This window comes from Budorcas taxicolor, chromosome 9 (genome assembly GCF_023091745.1).
Source record: "Budorcas taxicolor isolate Tak-1 chromosome 9, Takin1.1, whole genome shotgun sequence".
Classification (NCBI taxonomy): Eukaryota; Metazoa; Chordata; class Mammalia; order Artiodactyla; family Bovidae; genus Budorcas; species Budorcas taxicolor.
The window spans coordinates 41,181,401-41,205,146 of NC_068918.1; positions in this window are offsets into that span (position 1 = coordinate 41,181,401).

Genomic DNA, 23,746 nt, shown 5'->3' on the forward strand with positions numbered 1-23,746 from the left:
ATTGTTAGTCTGATTTGGCTAATCATGTTGTTCAAATCTTCCACAACTTTAGTGATTTGTTTCTTCTATAAATCACTGAAAGTGATGTTAAATATCTCATGGTGATCATGGGTTTATTTTTTCTTTTAGTGTTAGTTTTTGCTTTACATGTTTGATGTCATTAGGCACATATAAAATTTGGACTGTTACACCTTGTTAAACTGACTCTTTTGTCATTGTAGAATGTCCTTCTTTACCTCTAGTAAAATTTAATACTTATTGCCCTAGAGCTCATTTGTCTGATATTATTATAGTTATAGAAGCTTTATTTTGGTTGATACTTGCGTGGTATGTCATTTTTAATCCATATACTTTGAATGTTTTTGTGTCATGGTCTTTAAAGTATGACTCTTCTAAGTATAATATTATATATTTATATAATTTATTATATATATTTGTGTGTATATGTGCACACACATAATTATTGCCTTTCAGTTAGGGTATTTATTTGATTTGCAGTTAATGTAATTACTAGCATGAAAGAAAAATGAAAGAGATAGCCTCTCAGTGATGTCTGTGACACTTTGCGATCCCATGGACTGTAGCCTGGCAGGCTCCTCTGTCCATGGGATTCTTCAGGCAAGAATACTATAGTGGGTAGCCATTCCCTTCCCCCGGGGATCTTCCTGACCCAGGGATCGAACTCAGGTTTTCCGAATTGCGGGTAGATTCTTTACCATCTGAGCCACTAGCACATATTAGTTTAAATCTTTCAGTTTTCTATACATTTCCATTTGTCTCCTCTGTTCCTTTTTTCTCTTTTTTTTGCATAGTATCAATTATGTTCATTATAAGACACAAGATAAGTTTGCATAGCAGAAATAAAGTGGAGAAGAATCAGATCATTAACAGAACAGGGAAGGCTGAGTGTTCAACGTATCATCTACAGTCATCATTAAATTCATTCAGGACAATAGTGGGACTTCACTGCAGATGATGTCACACATTTTGAAGGGGCTTTTCTGCCAGGTGGCAGATGGGAGGCAGACCTTAAAAGCTCAGTACAGCAGCGTGTGATCTTTGCTGAGAGAAGTTGGGAGCAGCCCTTCTTTTTTTATCCTTTGGCAGAGAGAAGGCTTGGAAATAAGGAGTGCTTGAAATTAAGACGAAGGTGTTAAAGATGCAATGGTTATTGCATATGCTCGGTCTGATAGTGGTCAGTGCTGAGCTGGAGCAGATGGCAAGGAGAAAGGGACTGCAAATAACAATTCATATCACACTTTTCTCTAGAATTGAATGTCTTGGGATCACTTGGGATCAGTTGCTCAGTTGGGATCTCCACGACACATCTCTATATCTGTGAAAGCATCCCACCTGGAAACTGCTGACGCTGCTAGTAGAGAAAGAAGGTGAGAAGCAGACAACTTGGTGGGGACAGGATCCCAAATCTACTTTCCTCCGTTGAGTAATCCACTCATAAAATTACCTCCCAGTCCAGGGCAGTGGTAAAGACATTGCACCATATAGGACCTTGGCATTTGAAAATTGAATTTACCAGGCATCTTGGCAAACCAAACAGCACAAGTTTGTCATTATGATTCCAAAGTGACATAGAACGACAGGGCCAGCAATCCTGAAGAGAGTTTATTCCAGGCGGATACCACGGAATCACGGTTACAGCTCATTCATTCCTACTGGTCTTATGTTGCTCTTGAATCCTTCTTCTCTCAGTCCAGGCAAGTTACAAGTTGATTCTTTTATGCCTCTGTTTCCTCTGCCATAGACCACTGAAGGCATGATTCCTTCCTGACCCAAAATAAAGCAGTTCTGGGAGGAGAAGAATGAGACAAGGCCATTCTTCACGTGACTGGTTTCAGAGCGCAGAGAACAAGATGAAAATGGGTACCTGGGGAATCAGAGAGCATTTCTTGGTGAAGTGAGCCTTGAATGCCAATTTACAGCAGGGATTAATTGTGACTTTATAGAACCAGAGATTCTGGGATCCAGTGGAGATGGGAAAATGTATACTGAATATCGACATTGGAGAACAAATAATACCAAACTAGGGACAAAAAGGAGCAATGGTGCATAAGCCAATGGTTCCTTTATAGTTACGTGTGAAATCTATTAAAAGAAAAAGAAATGCTGTTTTAGGATAGTTTTAATACAAGAATTATTTTGGTTGCATTTGATGACTTAATTCAAAATGGCTTAAATAAATCAGAAAATAAAGTGGGAGGAAAACAGGAATTTCTTGAGTCACTTAACTGAAATTTGGTGGCGTATCTAGAGTTAGGGGCTCATGTGACTTGGTCTCTCTCCCTTCCCCTCTCTGCTTGTCTTTGTATCATCTTGTTCAGGCAGACTATGTTTAGAACGTGGGGCAGAAACTCCAGACTAACCCCATGAGCCTGTCAGCAACACTGGGTGACTCAGGTTCACCTGTTTGAGTCACAGGCCTGTCTCTGAGCCTTCTGGAAGGATGGGATACTGTGATGGGCCAGATTTAAACCCAGCAAAGAAGGTTGTGGTGCAGTCAGTCCCAACAAACTATATGGAGTGAAGTAGGGGAGGTAACTCAAAGGTTAAGTAAGGTCCAGTTATGACTAGGTACGGGAAAAAACAACAGATGTTCACAGCAATAGTGCCTTTACTTTCTGGAATGTTCCCATATGGTATGAAATCCTAACACAATATAATGACAGTTCTGGGTGTGTTTTTGTGTGTGTGTGTATGTATCCTCAAAATAGTGTTAAAGACCCCGGAGGCCTTCACGTATGCTCTTTCCCCTGCCTGTAATGTCGTTTCTGTGCTGTCCTCCGTCTGTCAGCTGGTTGATATTGATTCATCCTTTGTATCATTTTTTTCAGGAAAGCTTTCCCTGATCTAACAAGCAGGTTAGTGCCTCTTTCAAGTGCAGCCCTCAGTGCTATGTTTTTATGCATTTTCTTTAAGTCTTGTTAGTTAATTTTCCACTAACATTTATTTAGCTTTTTATCTCTCTGACCCTTTGAAAGCTCCATTAGGACAGGAATGTAACCATTGTCATTCACTGTTCATTGGCCAGTGTTTAGCACACATGTGTGCTCAGTTGCTCAGTGGTTAGCACAGCACCTGGCAAAAGTGGGCACAAAAATATTTGTTGAATGGATAGCTGACCCAAGTTAGTCCATAAAAATCTGAAGTATTTGGATAAATTTAGGATAAAATTCACTAAACTTTCTCTTAATTTTTTTTTTTCTGCTAAAAGCCATATCTAACAACTGAACATCTCAAGGTTTTGGTACCCAGAAGACCTACATTTTTGTTGAGTTACAGTAGTTCACCTTTACTTATGGATATTACACACCTTATAACTAATCACAATTTTCTTATTTACTATATTTCTAGGAAGGTAAAGAGTCACATTTTCTGAGTTCATTTAAAGATTTTCTCTAGTACTTTGGTAAACTTCACTCAAATAAGCTTCAAGCACAAATGAGGTACAAGTAAATAAACAATAAGGAGTGATAGCTTTCACTCTGAAATTAAATTTAAAATTAGAACAGATACTTTGCTCCCCACGAGTATCTTTGTTAAACCCATAGTAGATATTTACTTTCACTTTTCACTCTCATGCATTGGAGAAGGACATGGCAACCCACTCCAGTGTTCTTGCCTGGAGAATCCCAGGGACGGGGGAGCCTGGTGGGCTGCCGTCTATGGGATCACACAGAGTTGGACACGACTGAAGTGACTTAGCAGCAGCAGCAGCAGATATTTGAGAAATGCTGAGAGGTAAATTGTTTCATATGATTGCTTCCTACATTGGTGCTTGAGAAATTATAAAGCTATATAGTCCCAGGTGGCACTAGTGGTAAAGAACCCACCTGCTAATGAAGGAGATGTAAGAGACTCCGGTTCGATCCCTGGGTGGGGAAGATCCCCTGAAAGAGGGCATGGCAACCCACTTCAGTATTCCTGCCTAGAGAATCCCATGGACAGAGGAGTCTAGCAGGCTACAGTCCATAGGGTTGCAAAGAGTCAGACAGGACTGAAGCAACATAGCATGCATGCATGGCCCTAATTACCACAAACAAATCTGTATTCGCTCTTGGTGGATTATCCTCTGTTGAGGTCACCTCCCCTTTGCTTTCAGAATACTTGCTACTGGGAGATTTATTTCACTTAGACTGGCTCATGATTGCCTCACATCAAAGACCTGGATGCTCGTGAAGCCATGAGGAACCTAAGAAAAGGGTTCTCCAAGAAAGTGTGGATAACAAAATGACTAGCCTACCATCTCTTGTCTCCCTTTCAGGGCCTCCTTGTTAACTATATCTCCAAAGTGCTCATGGAGGCAAAGAAAGAGTATCTCATGGACAAACACACCTCTGTAGGGAGATGTGATGCCAAGTGCTTATTCAGCAGCTGAGGTCCCAAACAGTATCAGAATCAAGCATGATTGATTCTAATAGTCAGCAAATTTGTCTAAATCTGCTTCAGAACTTTGAGTCCAGGAGGAGGGAGAACCAGGAAAGTATGTTTCTTGAAGGTTCTGACTAATCACAAAGTTCTTTTATGAGTGCATCATATTGAAACAATGTGCTTTTTGTTCTAGGTTTATTGAGAAGCCTTATAAAAATATTTTCTTAATTCTTTTTCTGTACTATTTTATAATTATAATATAAAATTAAATCTATCTGTTTTGTTGAGATACTTTAAAAAATTATTTATTCAGCAGCGCTAGGTCCATGTTGCTGTGCGGGCTTTTCTCTAGTTGTGGTGAGCAGGGGATATTCACTACTTGCAATGCATGGGTTTCTCATTGTGGCGGCTTCTCTTGTTGCTGAGCATAGGCTCTAGAGATTCAGGCTTCAGTAGCTGTGGCATGTGGGTCAGTAGTTGCAGCTCCCAGGCTCTAGGGTACAGGCTCAGCTGTCACTTAGTCACTCCTCGGCAGGCACGTGGGATGCTTCCAGACCAGGGGTCAAACCTGTGTCTCCTGCACTGGCCGGCGAACTCTTCACCACTGAACCACCAGGGAAGCCCTCTTGAGACACTTTTTGCCTTGATGATTATTCTGGATAGAAAGCCCATTTGTTTAGTTTGATGAGGAATAATATAATTCTACTGCACAATTGCACTCATCTCACACGCTGGTAAAGTAATGCTCAAAATTCTCCAAGCCAGGCTTCAGCAATATGTGAACCGTGAACTTCCAAATGTTCAAGCTGCATTTAGAAAAGGCAGAGGAACCAGAGATCAAATTGCCAACATCCGCTGGATCATCAAAAAAGCAAGAGAGTTCCAGAAAAATATCTATTTCTGCTTTATTGACTATGCCAAAGCCTTTGACTGTGTGGATCACAATAAACTGTGGAAAATTCTGAAAGAGATGGGAATACCAGACCACCTAACCTGCTTCTTGAGAAACCTATATGCAGGTCAGGAAGCAACAGTTAGAACTGGGCATGGAACAACAGACTGGTTCCAAATCGGAAAAGGAGTATGTCAAGGCTGTATATTTCACCCTGATTATTTAACTTCTATGCAGAGTACATCATGAGAAACACTGGACTGGAAGAAACACAAGCTGGAATCAAGATTGCTTGGAGAAATATCAATAACCTCAGATATGCAGATGACAGCACCCTAGGAGCTAAAAAGCCTCTTGATGAAAGTGAAAGAGGAGAGTGAAAAAGTTGGCTTAAAGCTCAACATTCAGAAAACGAAGATCATGGCATCCGGTCCCATCACTTCATGGGAAATAGATGGGGAAACAGTGGAAACAGTGTCAGACTTTATTTTTGGGGTTCCAAAATCACTGCAGATGGTGACTGCAGCCATGAAATTAAAAGACACTTACTCCTTGGAAGAAAAGTTATGACCAACCTAGATAGCATATTCAAAAGCAGAGACATTACTTTGCCAATAAAGGTCCGTCTAGTCAAGGCTATGGTTTTTCCTGTGCTCATGTATGGATGTGAGAGTTGGACTGTGAAGAAAGCTGAGCACCGAAGAATTGATGCTTTTGAACTGTGGTGTTGGAGAAGACTCTTGTGAGTCCCTTGGACTGCAGAGAGATCCAACCAGTCCATTCTGAAGGAGATCAACCCTGGGATTTCTTTGGAAGTAATGATGCTAAAGCTGAAACTCCAGTACTTTGGCCACCTCATGCGAAGAGCTGACTCATTGGAAAAGACCCAGATGCTTGGAGGGACTGGGGGCAGATGGAGGAGAAGGGGACGACAGAGGATGAGATGGCTGGATGGCATCACTGACTCAATGGACGTGAGTCTGAGTGAACTCCGGGAGTTGGTGATGGACAGGGAGGCCTGGCGTGCTGCAATTCATGGGATCGCGAAGAGTCAGACACGACTGAGTGACTGGACTGACTGAAACAGAGTAGATGGATAGCAGTGTTCAGGGTTAGTTAAGAAAAAGAGGTTTTTGTTTTTTTTTTCCTACCCCTCTTTTTAACCCATTGTCTAAAAGTTGAGTAAGTGTAAAAGACTTAAGCGAGACCCGACTTCAAGTAATCTTTACAGTGTCTTTAATAAGCTGTGAATGGAAACATGTGGAATTAATTGTCAAGAAAATAGATCTTGATTATAAGTTAAGAGCAGAGTATTTGAAAAAAATATATTCTAGATTTCAACAGGTTTAAAATGGCTGGAAGCAAGTCCAAGATGTTTGATGAACTGAATCTCTCTGCTACTTTTCCTTACACCCAACATGCCTTCTCTCACCCTCCTTGCCCGTTACCCAAATTTCAAAGGAAAGAATGGACAATCTGATGGGGCAAGACTGTATCAACATGATATCTAAGCAATGGGATGAAACTAGTGAGAAATTTGTAAAAGCTTTTTTGGCATTATGAAGAGCAAAAAGCAAATTAAAGAAGCTGCCGGTGGTGGTTTGGTAATGGGATGGGATTTTATGTGCCTGTTTCTTGGGTTCTCAATCCGCTGCTTAACTTCTCTTTGCTTCACGGTCACCGGAGGACTTAATTTGGATAAATTCCATGGGAAGAGAAGATGATAATTGCCTTTCCCTGTTGCTTGACTTCAGAGAAAAGTTATAGAAGCTTTACAGATGGGAACCATAACCCAAGAAATTTTAAAACAGGGGTTAGAAATAATCTGAAAATTAGAAAGAAAACCCTTTTGTACACTGTGTGCGTGCATACTAAGTCGCTTCAGTCGTGTTTGAGTCTGTGCGACCCTAAGGTCTGCAGCCCGCTAGGCTCCTCTGTCCATGGGATTCTCCAGGCAAGAACACTGGAGTGGGTTGCCATGCCCTCCTCCAGGGGATCTTCCTGACCCCGGAACTGAACCTGCATCTCTTATGCCCCCTGCATTGGTAGCCAGTTTTTGACAACTAGCACCACCTGGGAAGCCCAATGGTAAGCTACCTTATAGAATATAGCGGGTTGTACTCCTCACTACTTCCTAAAACACAGACAGTGATTATCCTCATCTGGCACAGTTGCTGTGCCAAGTCACTTACCACATTGTCTTTATAATTTCTTCTCTCTCCTGGATGTTTTCTTACTTTATGTAAGATTAAAGAAATGCTAGAGTTAGCCTAAACTTCCAATAACAACTTGGGAATGTCCTTTTTTTTGGATAATGTTTTAACTTCTTTATCTTGGGCTGTACTGGGTCTTCGTTGCTGTGCGGGATTTTCCCTAGTTGTTGTGTGGGCCGGGGCCGGGGGGAGCTAGCCTCCAGTTGGCAGTGCAAGAGCTTCTCATTGCGGTGGCTTCTCGAGCCATGGAGGACCGGCTCCAGGGCATTCAGACTTCAGTGGCTGCGGCTCCCTAGCTCCAGAGCAGAGGCTCAATAGCTGTGGCACATGGGCTTAGTTGCTCCGAGGCATGTGGAATCATCCAAGACCAGGGATCCCACCTGTGTCTCCTGCACTGGCAGGCAGATTCTCTGCCACCGAGCCATCATGGAAGTCCCAACTTGGGAATTTTAAAACAGAAATTTAAATTAACCGTAATGAACCATCGTCAATGATTATAAGAACATTTCTTCAGAGGAGTTTGTATATTTAGCTTGAACATTTGGGCATCTGTTGAAATTAGGTAGTTACAATGAGACCCCCAACAAGTGATTCTTTGTATAACAGGACTTGTATAACAGTCCTTTCCCATTGAATGCGGAGAATACTTACTTGCTTCCACTCGGTGACAATGGTGATTGATGTCAGTCCCATGAATATGCTTGGCTGTGTAAGACTCTGTCTCAGGAGCATGAGTAAGAGAGCTTTTCCTGCTGGGCTTGAAGAAAAAAGATGCTGTGTTTTCTGAGGGCATGTGAAAGGGCCACATGGCAGAGAACTGTGAGTGGCCTCTAGAATCTGAGGGAAACCTCCTGTCAGCAATGCGTAAGAAGTTGAGGCCTAAAGTCACAGTGCAAGAAGGATGTGAATTCTGCCAACATTCTGAGTGAACTTGAAGGTGGAATCTTCCCAAGTTGAGACTCCAGATGAGAACACCACCCAACACTGAACTGGAGACTTGTAAGATGCCGAGCAGAGGGCCCAGTGAAACCGTGCTTGGAATCTTGCCCACAGCAACTGTGATATGTGTGTGTTATTTCAAGCTATTGTGTTGCTGGAAGCTTATTTTGCAGGATAGACAAATAAAATAGTGGTTGACTTGCTCAAGCAATTTCTTCCCAGGGTAGGCTTTTCTACTCTCTCTCCCTTAATGGTTTCAAAAGATCCCACCACCTCCTTGGAAATGTGAAAACAAAACTTTGAAATGTGAAAACAAAACTGAGAGGTAGCAGAAGAGAAATTAATAATTCAGCAAATTAGCTTGCCACAAATAGAAGTAATACTGTCAGCAGGATTTTGTTGAAAGTGGAGAAGACATTTAGTAAGAGAAATTCCTTAAGAAGCTGTGTAATAACTAAGTTATATAGACTTTAGGTAATGAAGTTTGGGATAAATGCTAGAAGTCAGTTACCTGAGAAATTCAACTAAGATTTGGAAAGTTAGAACATTTTTGGAAAATCAATACATACTCTAGGTGGCGGTAGTCATAAGCCCAATGAAACATACTAACATTCAGTCCATGATGGTTCTGAGTGATGAGGACTATTTTTCTTTCATAAATCACCTTCGTTAATAGTCTGTTCATAGAATATTTATTTCATGGTTACCCATGGAGCATAGGTGAACCACTGATTACATTTTAAAGTCTGTTGAGTTTGACTTTGGTTCCATCGGAGTCAACTTTTTTGCTTTTTATTTTGATTAACCTTTTAAAGCCTTTTTTCATCCTCTCTTCTCTTCTCACCAAACTCAGTTCTGATAACACTTTCTGGTATCAGTAATCCAGGTCCTTAAGTCAATGCTTTCTATGTTTCAGGACAATTTGCACTTTAAGCTTTCTCTTATTCATTCATCTGACACATTTTTTATTGAGTAATTTCTGCATGTCAATCAATATATTAGAGGCTTGAAACACATAATGGTGGCAAAACAGACTTTCTTCTTATTTTGTTTACCATCCAGTGAGGAATAGGGACATTAATCAAACAATCCCAAGAAATCTAGCCACAACCCAGCCTGAGTTAGTGTACTTTGAGGTTAGTCTTGTCTGCAATGTTGATATTATAACATTGCTCAGCCAAGGGATACTTACTCTTGCTCCAAAGAGACCTACTTTTGGAAAGATACACACTATTGCAATGATTTTACGATTAGTGGGTACTTAAAAAGAGACCATTTTTCTTTCTAACATCCTTTCGTCTACTTTCTGATCATTTCAGAAATATTAGCAATGAAAGCATTCTCTGTTACAGGAAGCAGGTGTTGGGCAGCAGAAAATAGAAGCTAGCTTGATAGCTCCATGAAAAAGAGTGAATAGCAATCCCTTTAGCATCAGCATGAGCCCAGCTCTCCTGAAAGAACACCCAATGGGAAGGAACTGTTCTTGGGGCAAGCCAGTTTGCTCCTTGCTAATGATGTCTGAAATCTGTATTGACAAGAGTAAGAAATCTGACAATGACCCAGAGCTTGGGGCAAGTGATGATGAAAACAAGAGGGAAATGAAAATAGTGTCACAACTTATCTCCTGAGCCTAGGAAAATTATTGAGAGAATGAGGGTCTGACATGACCCATGTTTTTCTTCATATTTTTTATTCTGTTGTAATGTATTTCCATTTCCATTCCTACCTTTGCACAAATGCCTGCATTATATCTCTATGTGTGTTCTTTTTCATTCCTTACTTCTTCTAATATCTCACTCATTTCACTTTGGCCTTCCCTGGTGGCTCAGCAGTAAAGAGTCCACCCGACAATGCAGGAGACAGGTGTTCAGTCCATGGGTAGGGAAGATCCCCTGGAGAAGAAAATGGCAACCCACTCCAGTATTCTTGCCTGGAAAATCCTAAGGACAGAGGAGCCTCACAGGCTACAGTCCGTAGGGTCACAAAGAGTCGGATATGACTTAGTGACTGAGCACGCACACACGAATGGACCTAGAGATTATCAGACTAAGTGAAGTCAGAAAAAGAAAGACAAATATTATGTGGTAGAATTTATATGTGGAATCTAAAAAAGAGCACAGATTAACTTATTTACAAACCAGTAACAGACTCGTAGAAATAGAAAATAAATTTATGGTTACCTAAGGGAAGTTCAGTTCAGTTCAGTCGCTCAGTCGTGTCTGACTTTTTGTGACCCCATGAATCGCAGCACACCAAGCCTCCCTGTCCATCACCAACTCCCGGAGTTCACTCAGACTCACGTCCATCAAGTCAGTGATGCCATCCAGCCATCTCATCCTCTGTCGTCCCCTTTTCCTCCTGCCCCCAATCCCTCCCAGCATCAAAGTCTTTTCCAATGAGTCAACTCTTCACATGAGGTGGCCAAAGTACTGGAGTTTCAGCTTTAGCATCATTCCTTCCAAAGAAATCCCAGGGTTGATCTCCTTCAGAATGGACTGGTTGAATCTCCTTGCAGTCCAAGGAACTGTCAAGAGTCTTCTCCAACACCACAGTTCAAAAGCATCAGTTCTTCGGCGCTCAGCCTTCTTCACAGTCCAACTCTCACATCCATACATGACCACAGGAAAAACCATAGCCTTGACTAGACGGACCTTAGTCGGCAAAGTAATGTCTCTGCTTTTGAATATGCTATCTAGGTTGGTCATAACTTTTCTTCCAAGGAGTAAGCGTCTTTTAATTTCATGGCTGCAATCACCATCTACAGTGATTTTGGAGCTCCCAAAGAAAGTCTGACACTGTTTCCACTGTTTCCCCATCTATTTCCCATGAAGTGATGGGACCAGATGCCATGATCTTTGTTTTCTCAATGTTGAGCTTTAAGCCAACTTTTTCACTCTCCTCTTTCACTTTCATCAAGAGGCTTTTTAGTTCCTCTTCACTTTCTGCCATAAGGGTGGTGTCATCTGCGTATCTGAGATTATTGATATTTCTCCCGGCAATCTTGATTCCAGCTTGTGCTTCTTCCAGTCCAGCGATTAATTAAGAGTAAGAAATTAACAGATATATACCACTATATATAAAATAGATAAACAACAAGGATGTACATTAAAGCATAGGGAACAATATTCAATATCTTGTTATAACCTATAATAGAAAAAAATCTGAAAAAAGTGTATATATATGTATATAATTGAATTATTAGTTCTACACCTGAAACCAATATAATATTGTAAATCAACTATAGTTAAACAAAAACAAAAGATCTGGGAAAAGAGACCCACAGGACTTAACACTGGAGGGGACTGAGGAGGAAGGCTAAAGTAGTTGAGGGTGGTCAATAAAAAAGTGTACTTCTAGGGCAGGGGATTTCAGTTTTTGTTAGTAAAATAATTTGGCTTTAATTTTTTAGGGAAAATATAAAATTTTACTTTTTTTAGAAAAGAGATAGGATAACAGTACCTTCATAATTTTTCATTTACAGAAGGAAGCACCAAATTAGAATTCCACAGCAAGCACTGTGGGTGATGTCATGGTATGTTTATTTATAGTGTTAGTCCCTCAGTCGTGTCCAACTCTTTGTGAGCCCATGGACTGTAGTCCACCAGGCTCCTCTGCCCATAGGATTTCCTAGGCATGGATACTGGAGTGGGTTGCCATTTCCTTCTCTAGGGAGTCTTCCCAACCCAGGGATCAAACCTGGGTCTCCCGCATTGCAGGCAGATTCTTTACTGTCTGAGCTACAGGGGAAGCCCTGTTTATTTATAAGACACCTAGAAATCAAGCAGAATCATCAGTTTTTGTGTCCCCTCCCTGAACCAGCTGGCTCCTCTTCATCCTTCAGATCTCAGTTTAAAGGGCTGGTCCTCAGAGACTGCCTCAACCAAGTGGATCTGACTGTTCTTGAGGTGTAGCCGCATTCCTGCACCCATAGCTTCTTTTATAGAACTTGATTTGCTTTGTACTATATGTATATACAGTTATGGACTTCCCTGGTGGCTCAGACGGTAAAGCGTCTGTCTACAATGCAGGAGACCTGTATATACAGTTATACACTTATTATCTAACTTTCTACTGAATGCTTTAGAGCAAGAACTCTAGTTAAATTAATTATTTTAAAAAATATTACCAATATATGCTCAAAGTGTATCATATGCTAGCACAGAGTAGAATAAATTAATACTAAGTAGGTGTGGTCATACTAATCAAGGAAACACTTGTGGCTTATAGAAAATTTCATACAACAGGGAGAATCAGGTGAGTATTGCCAGATAACTAGAGAGGGAACGCGAAGAAGAAGGTTTCAGGTTCATGAGGGTGTTGACCAAAATATTTTCTTTTCTGGCCTCTGCTCTCATTTGACTTCATTGTATGTAGATTGTTCTTCTATCAAGTCAAATGAAATTTTTCTAGTGAGTGAAGAATCTCTCACTCTTTTGCTTTCCTTGCCCTTCAAAGAGAGTAGGGAAACCTGATCTTGCTCAGTATCAGCTCTCACAAAGGGTAGGACAAAGACGAATTCTTTACTTGTGGGCAGAAGACCCTGAGGAACTGTGGAGCTACTGAAAGAGGCTGCAACCCACATGTACCCCCAGGATTGTCTGCAGACTGTGTGCATTCAATAATACGCACCCATTAGCAGATGCTGTTATGGTTAGTAAATTAAAACACATGTAAAATAGCTTCTCAATCAAGAGGCATTTTAAAAGACTGGCCTAGGCACTACATTGTACCACTTAGGATGAATTTTAACTGTGTGACTTCCCCCCAACAGTGAATAAAAGACCCCCTTGCACCTCATCTCATCAGTCTTTTAAACTTTTGCTAATCTCATGGGTGCAAAATGATATCTTATTGCGGCTTTAATTCTAATGAAGCTGTAATATATTTTATTACATATTTTAATATATTTTACATATTTATTAGTCATCTAGATATTTTTACCTGTGAAATACCTCTGTGTGACTTGTGCATTTTTTTCTATTATTTATTTCTTACTGATTTTTATGAATTAAAAAAAAATTTTTGAGATATATCTGTTTCTCTTTTACTTGGTTTTATGTGTTGTAAAACCTTTTCTCAATTTGCTACCTGCTTTGTTTCACTCTATTTGTGGAGTCTTTTGATGAAAAAATCTGTTAATTTTTGCTTGGCCAAATTCATCAAAATTTTCCTTTATATATTCTGAGTATTAAGAAATCCTTTCTCTCTCCAAGTCATTAATGTATTCTTTTTTCCTTCTAAAAAGTTGCTTTCCATTTTTAACTTTTAATGATTCTAAAAGAATAAGTTTTGTACACTTACCTTCACCATCATGGTGTTTTGATGCTTATGCAGCAGGCACCCTCTAGCTCCCAGCTGCCATCGTGTAAGTTGAGGTTCACTGCGACAGATCTGCTCAAATATGGTAACTGTGCAATTCAGAACCACCAACTTTTCATCCTGGCACAACTTGCAAACTCAGTCCCAAAATGCAACTGTGTGACTTCTTAGAAAGTACCAACTCAGTATTTCAAGTATTTTTAAAGTTGCGTACTAATTTTGCACCTCAAACTACATTCTCATAATTGTGTTTTTAAGTCCATAGGAAACTAATCTGATCTTGTCTGAGCTGGAAGACAATATTTTGTGACCATGTGGGTTAAAAGGGACTGACTAGAGTCAATGCCATGAGAAATGTCATTTGGAAGTGTTAGACATCAGTAAAAGTAGTCAGTGTTGCTGGTGGACAGCAGCTTCTGTTCCAACTGTTCAAAGATTTACTGGTTGTCTGTAGTGACTTTGAATATTTTAGCAAATCCAACCTCTAGAGTTCTCATTTTATACATCAAAAATCTCTGCATACTTAGAAGAAATATATTCATAAAAATTAACTGAAATTTTGTCTTTCTTCTCCCCGAAATGCCTGGCTAACAAAGTCTCAATCCTTTTTCCCTCAAAGATATCAGGACTGTTTTTAAGAAATTATTGTCTAGTCTCAATGGGAAACTGTGGGAAAATGGCTTTTTTAAAAAACATAATTTTTCTGTAAGAAACAGTTGACTATCTGATTTTTTTCTATCATTTTATTAGGGAATAAAAGAAGATCTAAATCATATTGGCCAATACTAGTATCCCTTGGGTTAAACTGGAATGAAATTATTCAAATTATGTATAGGTGTTGGTCTCGCATTTCATATCTATGTAAAATTAAGTGATAAAATTGTATCACAGCAGAAATTTGCCCCTATAAACATCCAGGAAAATTTCACATAGAATTAATGATTTGATTTCCAAAAGTGGATTTAAGCTAGACTGGATATTAAAGCAGTGTGAGAGAGTGCCTTTGTTGTTTTCTCGGCCATTTAGAAATACGGATTGGAGATAGCAATAGAGTCTGGTTGAGTCAATACAGGATAGTAAATATTTAAGTGTGTCAGAAATAAGAAGAAGGAATGTAATTAAGCTTAATCCTGGGTCGTAACCACTGGGGCCACTGGCCTGCTTTTGAACTGAGAACACACCTGCCTTCCTTTGCATCTTTTGCCAGAATATGTGTAACCTTTCGAGCTGGGATTTCAAGGACAGTCAATACAGATTACTGCAGAATCTCATTTACATGACGTCCTGGGTGTTCTGAGAAGAACCTGGGAAACCTATGCTATAGTTTATAGACCAATAAGACTTCCATATTAGGCTTTGCCTTGGCTCTGGCCATGATGTGGGCCTCTGTTGCGTAATCCCTTTTGATGGAGAGGTACCTCTTGCAATGAAAGTCAAATGTATTATTTTGGCTATTCAGTCTTCCCAGCTGCCACATGTCTTATTTTATGTCGAGTAGGCAGCTGGTTACAGCTGCCTGGAGACAGTTTCATCCATTAGAGTCTCTTGGTAAAGTCTGGTGCTTCTAGAAACTTAGATCGCGGGTGGTAGGTGTCCCCACAATGACGCTGATGAGAGAGCCCGAGCAGCTTTGGGGCTTAGAGAGGACTCCTCTGATGAAGGGTGATTCTGAAGCCTCGGGTTCCAATCCTCACCCCAAATACTGTGTATTGTGGATTAGCTATTCATCCTCCTCTTTACTGTGCTTTTCCTTTTCACATCAGTTTTGGTCATCCTGCCTCTACCTCTGAATCCTTAAAAATGGATAGAAACGTTGACATCAGGGAGAGACACAGGATGGTCTTTCAGAAGTCCTCTGTGCTGAAGACACAATATTTTAGGATTATTAAAGAGAGTTTGAACTCTTAAAAGATACTGTTACAACTTTTGTTGCAAAGTTGTGCCTGAGCTCCAGTAACAGTCCGGGTCCTGAACTTGGAAGATGCTTTGCGGATGTCAGGGCAACAGGAGAGAAGGAGAGAGCAAAGCAGGTCTGGGTGCGTGCATGTGTGTGCGTGTGTGTGTGTGTGCGTGTGTGTGTGTGTGCGCGCATGCGCACATGCGTTGTATTTTTCACATCAAACCTGAATGCTGATACATTTTGTGTGTGTGTGCTTTCTTACCCTTATGAGCTCTTATGAGGAGCTGCACTTAGTGATTTTTGAAGTGCTTGGTGGCATAGATATGCCGATTGGCCATAAAACCTCACAGCAGAGCACAGAAATAACCTACCAGCTGACTCAGGGAGAAAATTTCCTTTACATCCGTTGACATGTCACCTTCTTCTGGGAGGCCTCCAGCACACCGCATGGGAGACGTTCTATTCCATATGTGGACATGAGCTATAGTTGGTAATGGAAAAGACATCTATTCTTTTACTCACAAATTTACTTTCAAACTGTAATGATTTCTTTTTTTTTTAAATTTACCTCTGTCTCTTTATAAACCCCTTTATTGGTCCTAGTTTTGCCCTTATTGATCCTAGTTTTTCTCTTTGTAGGTACACAGCAGAATCTACACCCCCTGCCACAGAAAACATGGAGAGTGTGTCCTCTCTCTCTTTCTTTAAATTGCTGTTTATTAAAGTCTAGTTGCTTTACAATGTGTTAGTTTCCACTGTACAACAGAATGAGTCAGTCATAAGCATACATATATCCCCTGCCTTTTGGATTTCCTTGCCATTCAGATCACCACAGTGCATTAAGTAGAGTTCCCTGTGCTATATAGTATGTTCTCGTGTGTTCTCTTATTCATAAGAAAGATTAATTGAAGACCAACCACATGCCAGCCTCCCTTCTTTGCTTAACCATCTATGGCAGAATCCCATCATTGTAATCTTATTTAGATAAGCCCTGTTAGCAGCCTCAGTAATTGAGTCTTAGAATAACTTAGGAACTTGTCCATGGCCACACAGCTGGTAGGAGGCTGAGTTAGGGTTTGAACTCAGGCAATCCCAAGTGAAAGGCCACTCTGAGACCACTTCTCTTACTTCACTCTTTTTCTTTTTTTTCCCTCTGCGGTCCAATATCCCCTCTTATGAGTGATTATCCCATAGCAGGGTCTTCATCACTTCTTTCCATCCCTTCTGTGTCCTCCATGGGTCACTGTTGTTCATCTGGCTAGAGGCCCTTCCCCTCCAGGCTGGTCACATTGGTGACACACTCAGTCAGGTTGTGGATGAAGGGGGAGAGCAGGACAAAGCCAACCCTGGGCCTCCTGTTGTGCACAGAATCGAACCCTGAGTCAGTCTTCCTTGGACATTCACTCCACCTTCTGCTTCCCTCAATAAGGGTGACTTTGTCAAATGTTCCACTCACTCAGAAATACAGCTTTCTTCTCCCTTTGTCATCAGGGAAAGTGTATCATATTTTAGAACAAGTTCTAGATAGTATTTCCTTTAATCTATCACACATATTTTAGCACACGTCTTGAGAGAAAGCCCTTGGTCTGTTAAGTTTCAAGGAGGGAAATGTCCTAGGAACTGTGATGACATGTTAAAACTAGAAAGAACAACAAACTGAAAACTCTAGAAAACTAGCAATGACTCTAGGCAGCTTTAGCAACTGGAAACATAATAGTATATTTGAATGATATCAAATGTGTTTTTTTTCCTCCATTCCGTTTACATTGTAAACTCATAGGCAGTGTACTATATACACATATTAAGACCTTTTCATCAAAAGTGAAAGTAGGAATATCAGGACCGATTCATCGACTAGTGAAAGCACATCTGATTTGACTCATAAATTGACTATTCTCACATTATGGGTGATACTCACTCTTGGATTAAATCTCTGCTTCTGCTCTACATCATCATAACTACATTTTCATTTCAATTCACAGAGATAAAAGAAGTGTTAGTCAATGCTGGTAAAAGTTAAAATGTCATGTGAACCAAATCAAGTTGAAATTAGCCAGTGGAACTAAAATATTCTGTTTTCACTATGTTCTCATTGGACTTTGCATTTTGTAGGACCTCTGAAAAGTGAAAGTGTTAGTGTCTCAGTTGTGTCTGACTCTTTGCGACCCCATAGACTGTAGCCCCCTAGGCTCCTCTGTCCATGGAATTCTCCAGGTAAGAACACTGGAGAGGGTAGCCATTTCCTTCTCTAGGGGATCTTCCTGCCCCAGATATCAAACCCGGGTGTCCCGCATTGCAGGTAGATTCTTTACCATTTGAGCCACTAGGGAAGCCAATTGTAGGAACTTTAGAATTCAGAAATAAAATAATGATTGGTCGTTGGTCTCACTGATTAGATTCCCGGTGTACCCTAGGCAAGGAAATACATGTTGAGTATTCTGGCATCTGCTGGCAGAGGTTGCACTGACCTTTTATATCCTGTGACTCATTATGTGAGGGAAGGATAGAGAGAAAGAGGGGTCTGTGGAGAGAAGAGGGCTATTGGATGGACCACTCCTCCTCCATCTTATATCAAGGTCCCAGTCATGATTAGAACCAATAAGACTTTAGAACCTCTGAAAGAGAAGTAAATGCCACCAAATAAAACAATGTGGATACTCTTAGTTTTCTGACCAGCCCCTGATGTTTGGAAAAACATCATGGTTTAGAAAACAATTTTTTTTCACTGTAATTCTGATAGGTAGGAAAAGTCCTTCTAAGGAAGTTTTGTAGCATTAGTGTTGAAAGATACCTTGTACAGAAGCATTTAGAAGTTAGTCCTAGTTTAAACAAAATTAAGCAGTTTACTTCTGAATTTCCAGAAGCCTTTCTATGCCAATGTGTACTAAGAATTTGGGGGAAAGGAGAGGAGGAAGAATAGTCAGGTCCCTAAACTTATTTGACCGTGAGTTGTTTTTTGTTTTGTTTTTTTCACAGACTGCCACTCAGATTCAGTGGCATGCACTTTTGGAATGCACTTTTTAAAATGTTCCACTGAAGACTTGTTGAATAGTTGTGAGATTGAAATCAAATTCTAGTGAAGAAAGTTCAAATTGGGAGTTGAAAATAGGATTAGGACCCACTCACATTAATAATATCATAAGCTATTAATCCTTGTTGAACATTTTATAAATAATTCTAGAAATTCTGGGTGTCAACCATAAGGCTGAGGGACTCTCCTGGTGGCTTGTAATTTCACTGTGATAATGTCAGTAATAACATTTTAAAAATCCTTTTTCTTATAAGAAAATTTAAATTTGGTTGACAGACCATAAACCTTCCCTCCCTTTTCTGGTCCATCCTATATTTCATGTCCTCAGAAAACCTTTTTAGTTTCTATTGAGTTTTTAAAAGTAATGTGTCAAGTTCTAATGTTCCTGCTGGTTTAAGGAAAAATGCTCTCACTAATAAATTATAATGAATTGTCAGTCTCAACAGGCCTGTGACCTTCAGTCGGTGGGGGGTTTGGGGCTAAACTCCACTTCCCCCTCTTCTTGTTGGAGCCGCTTTTCTTATTCTAGCCTGTCCTCTTAATTTATGGGTGGGCTGCCCATAAGACAACTCACCTGCAAAAATAGCTCCTGCTGTGGTGTTTATTATACTAAGTAGGTTTCATGCTGACTGAGAGTTTTTACAAGGGGATGGAGTTGCTGTCAAGATCTTCCATCATCTGAGCAAAGCTGGCCCTTAAATTCTCTCATATTTCAGCATATTAAATTTAGTGGGATGCAAGTAGGCTGGATGGGAGTGAGAGGGGACACAACGGTGTGAAATTAGCTTAAATGTCTTGCTCGGGGACCCCTGTAAATCTGACTTCAGTAAAATGTATCAACAGGAAAGCAAACTAAAAAGACATACATTAGAAACAGTAAAATGGTTCCCTGCTAGCCCAAGGTAATGAAAAATCTCTGTAGTCTACGTGAAGGAATGCTAAGAAAAGTAGCTTTAAGTTGATTTTTTTAAACTGAGTGAATATTTTCTTTATTCTTCAGTTATTAGTAAGATTATTCAATAATCTGTTCTTCTAGAGAAGTTAAAAAGAATGAAATAAAATAACAAAGAAAGAAAGAGGAAGAAAAATCCTATCACTCTCTCTTAGGGGCAATTATTTTTAACACTGTGGTTTTCTTTCCAGTGGGTCTTCTATGCATTTTGTCAAAGTTGTGACAATAGAATGTATACAATCTTGTATCTGCTTTGGGGGATTCTCTGGTGGTCTAGTGGTAAAGAATCCATCCACCAATTCAGGAGAGGCAAGAGACATGGGTTTGATTCCTGGGTCGCAGAGATTCCCTGGAGGAGTGAATGGCAACCCACTCCAGTATTCTTGCCTGGAAAATCCCATGGACAGAGAAACCTGTTGGGCTACAGTCCATGATGTTGCAAAGAATCAGACATGATTTAGCAAATAAACAACAGTGTTCTTTTTTGCCTAACCTTATGTCTTGATCACTTGATACCTTATTACTAAAAACTCTTTGCAAATATACATCATTTCTAATGCTAAACAATATGAAACAGCATGCATGTATTATTTAGTCATTCTACTGTGGAATCGCCTTAACACTGATTGATTTTATGGGTTTTTCTCTTCTTTCTTTCTCTATCCTCCTTTTCTTCCTCTCTATCTTTCTTTCTTTCTATATCTATTTTTTCTACAATTACTCAAAGGTCAAGTTCCTTCCTGGAACTCATGGCCTTTGCATTGCCATCTTCTTTGCCTAAAGGACTCTTGCCCAGGTGCCCGGAAGCTCTGGGAGAATGACTGATGGAGTCATTCATTGACTGTTTGCCCTGGCCCTCCTGAAACAAGAGTTACTTGTCTATCTTGTTCAAAACTAAGTCCCCAGCCCTCTAATAAGCTTGGCACATTGTAGATGGTCAATAAATACTTATTGCATGAATCTATAATATCAAGCTTCTAGGCTTTGGGGAGCTTTTATTAATAATATTATAAAAACATTCTTTGTGCTCTAATTTTTATCTGCATTTTAAATCATCTCCTTGGAATTGATGACTAGAATGAAAATAATCAGGCCAAAGAGCCTGTGCATTTTAACATTCCTGACCCATGCCAACTGGCTTTTGTTAAAGGTTGTACGGTTTATATCAGTTGTGAAGGAGTATGTTCTTCTAACTTTGGAATGACTACAATTCTCATTCCAACTGGGATTGGCTCGTTTCTAAACTAAATCCAGCAAAAATTGGGGTTGTGCAGTTTTAATTTAATGTCTTAGATTATAGTAACTAGAAATCTTTCATTATTTATGTTCCCTCCTTTGTGAATTGTTTAAGTTCTTTATCCAGTTATCCTTTGGTTGTCTTTGTGTTTTCTTATCAGTATATACGGGATTTTTGTAAACCATAATTTAGTCTTTAATCTGTCATATTTATTTAATTTTTTAGTTTAACATTTTGAATCATTTATAAATCAAATTTATCAGGGTTTTTTTTTTGTAATTCTTTCCACAGTTTTTAATTCTAGAAAACCCTACACTATTCCAATATCAAATAAATATTCATCTGTCTTGTGACTTTCTTATGGCTTGATATTTCTTTTAAACTTCTAAATTATTATTTTGTGCAAATTTGCATTGGTATGTGGTGTGAGGTGAAGATCTAAACAGAATTTTTTCCAAGTAGCATGTCATTGTCCCTTTTGCCAACTGATTCATAATGCCTCTTTATCTTGAGACATTTTTGAAGTAACATATACAAATTTAACTATTGTTATTATTGAAATTAAAACAATTTAAATATCTTCATGTGAAAGTGAAAGTCACTTAGTCGTGTCTGACTCGACTCTTTGCGACCCCATGGACCATGCAGTCCATGGAATTCCCCAGGCCAAAATACCACAGTGGGTAGCCTTTCCCTTCTCCAGGAGATCTTCCCAACCCAGGGATCAAACCCAGGTACAGCATCGCAGGTGGATTCTTTACCAGTGGAACCACAAGGGAAACCCAAATATCTTAATAGGTTTTTTAAAATATGTGACTTAGTCCTCCTAAAACATGAGCAAATTAATTTTGGTGTTTTACTGACTGCTGATTAGCATATGAGAGCATGTCTTGGAATATTAGCAAAGGCCTTGCAAAGAATTTAAAAGAGCTTTAATATTAAAATTAAAAATATATAAACTACTATACATACTATACAAGTAGAGAAACAAGAATTTATTGTTTAGCACAGGGAATTATGTTCAATATTTTGTAATAACTAGCTATGAAATATAATCAGAAAAATATAACAATCATTTTGTTGTATACCTGAAACTAACACAGGCTTGTAAATCAACTATACTTCAATTAAAAAAGAAAGATAAATATACTCTTAAGAGAAAGAAAACCACTTTGGTATAAGGAAAATGCCAAAGTTAAAAAGTAACACAAGGTTGAAAGAAAATATAATGATGTATAGTACAGAGATTCAATATCCTGAATGTAAGTACCTTCGTGGATCAATAAAAAAGAGAAATAGCCAAATAGGAAAAAAGGCTAAAGTTAGGTATAGGCAATTCACAGAAGAAAAAGTGAAGATGCCTATGAAAAACTGAAATATGCTCAGTTCAGTTCAGTCGCTCAGTCATGTCCGACTCTTTGCGACCCCATGAATCTCAGCATGCCAGGCCTCCCTGTCTATCACCAACTCCCAGAGTTCACTCAGACTCATGTCCATCAAGTCAGTGATACCATCCAGCCATCTCATCCTCGGTCGTCCCCTTCTCCTCCTGCCCCCAATCCCTCCCAGCATCAGAGTCTTTTCCAATGAGTCAACTCTTCCCATGAGGTGGCCAAAGTACTGGAGTTTCAGCTTTAGCATCATTCCTTCCAAAGAAATCCCAGGGCTGATCTCCTTCAGAATGGATTGGTTGGATCTCCTTGCAGTCCAAGGGACTCTCAAGAGTCTTTTGCAACACCAGAGTTCAAAAGCATCAATTCTTCGGCGCTCAGGCTTCTTCACAGTCCAACTCTCACATCCATACATGACCACAGGAAAAAACCATAGCCTATGAAATTTAAGACAGAAATATGCTTTACCTTCATCAGTTTGGAAAAAATTTTTTTAAATTAACTGTGAATTTGGATATCTAGTTTTGGAAAAAACTTCTTGTAATCTATGTGAATTTAAAATAAATACATGTTTTATACTAACGATTTTATTTTTAGACTTTTAGACTGTGAAACTACTTAGATATGTAACCAAATAGACATTTTAAATATCTTTTAAAGACTGTTTAAAGGTTTGTTTATAATACTGAATTATTTGGTCACAACCTAAATTTTGGTCAATGAGGAATTGGCTAAGCAAATGTGATGAGATTATTTTATGGAACACCATTCAATGAGATAATAGCATGCTGGCATGAAGGGAGTGCCAAGACATACTGTTAAGTAAGAACGTTGTGGATTAGCTACACAATAGCGATTCATGGGGTCGCAAAGAGTCGGACACAACTGAGCAACTGAACTATATAACTATGTAATTATAGACTTATATGGGCTTCCTTCATAACTCAGTTGGTAAAGAATCCACCTGCAACGCAGGAGACCTGGGTTTGATCCCTGGGTTGGGAAGATCTCCTGGAGAAGGGAAAGGCTACCCCCTCCAGTATTCTGGCCTAGAGAGTTTCATGGACTATAGTCTATGGGGTTGCAAAGAGTTGGACATGACTGAGTGACTTACACTTACTTATACTTACATATGGACTTAACTTATACACATCTACACTCTAGTCATAAAAAAACAATGCTAGTCAGAAAGCAATTCTCTGTGGTTCCTGATTTCATCTATCATCTGTCTATCATCTATCATCTATCTATCTATCTATCACCAGTCAGTGAAAAAAAAAAGTAAGCATATAGGGAAAAATTCTGAAATTACAGATATCATATTACAGATACCTACTATTATATCTGAAGAGGGTAGAATAATGGTTGGGTGAAGGCAAAGGCAGATTTTTTCTTTTTTTCTTTTGTTTTCAAATGCAGATTTTAGATAAGGGTGGCATTTATTTAGTTAGTTATATATCTGTGTAACACAGTACGTATGCACATA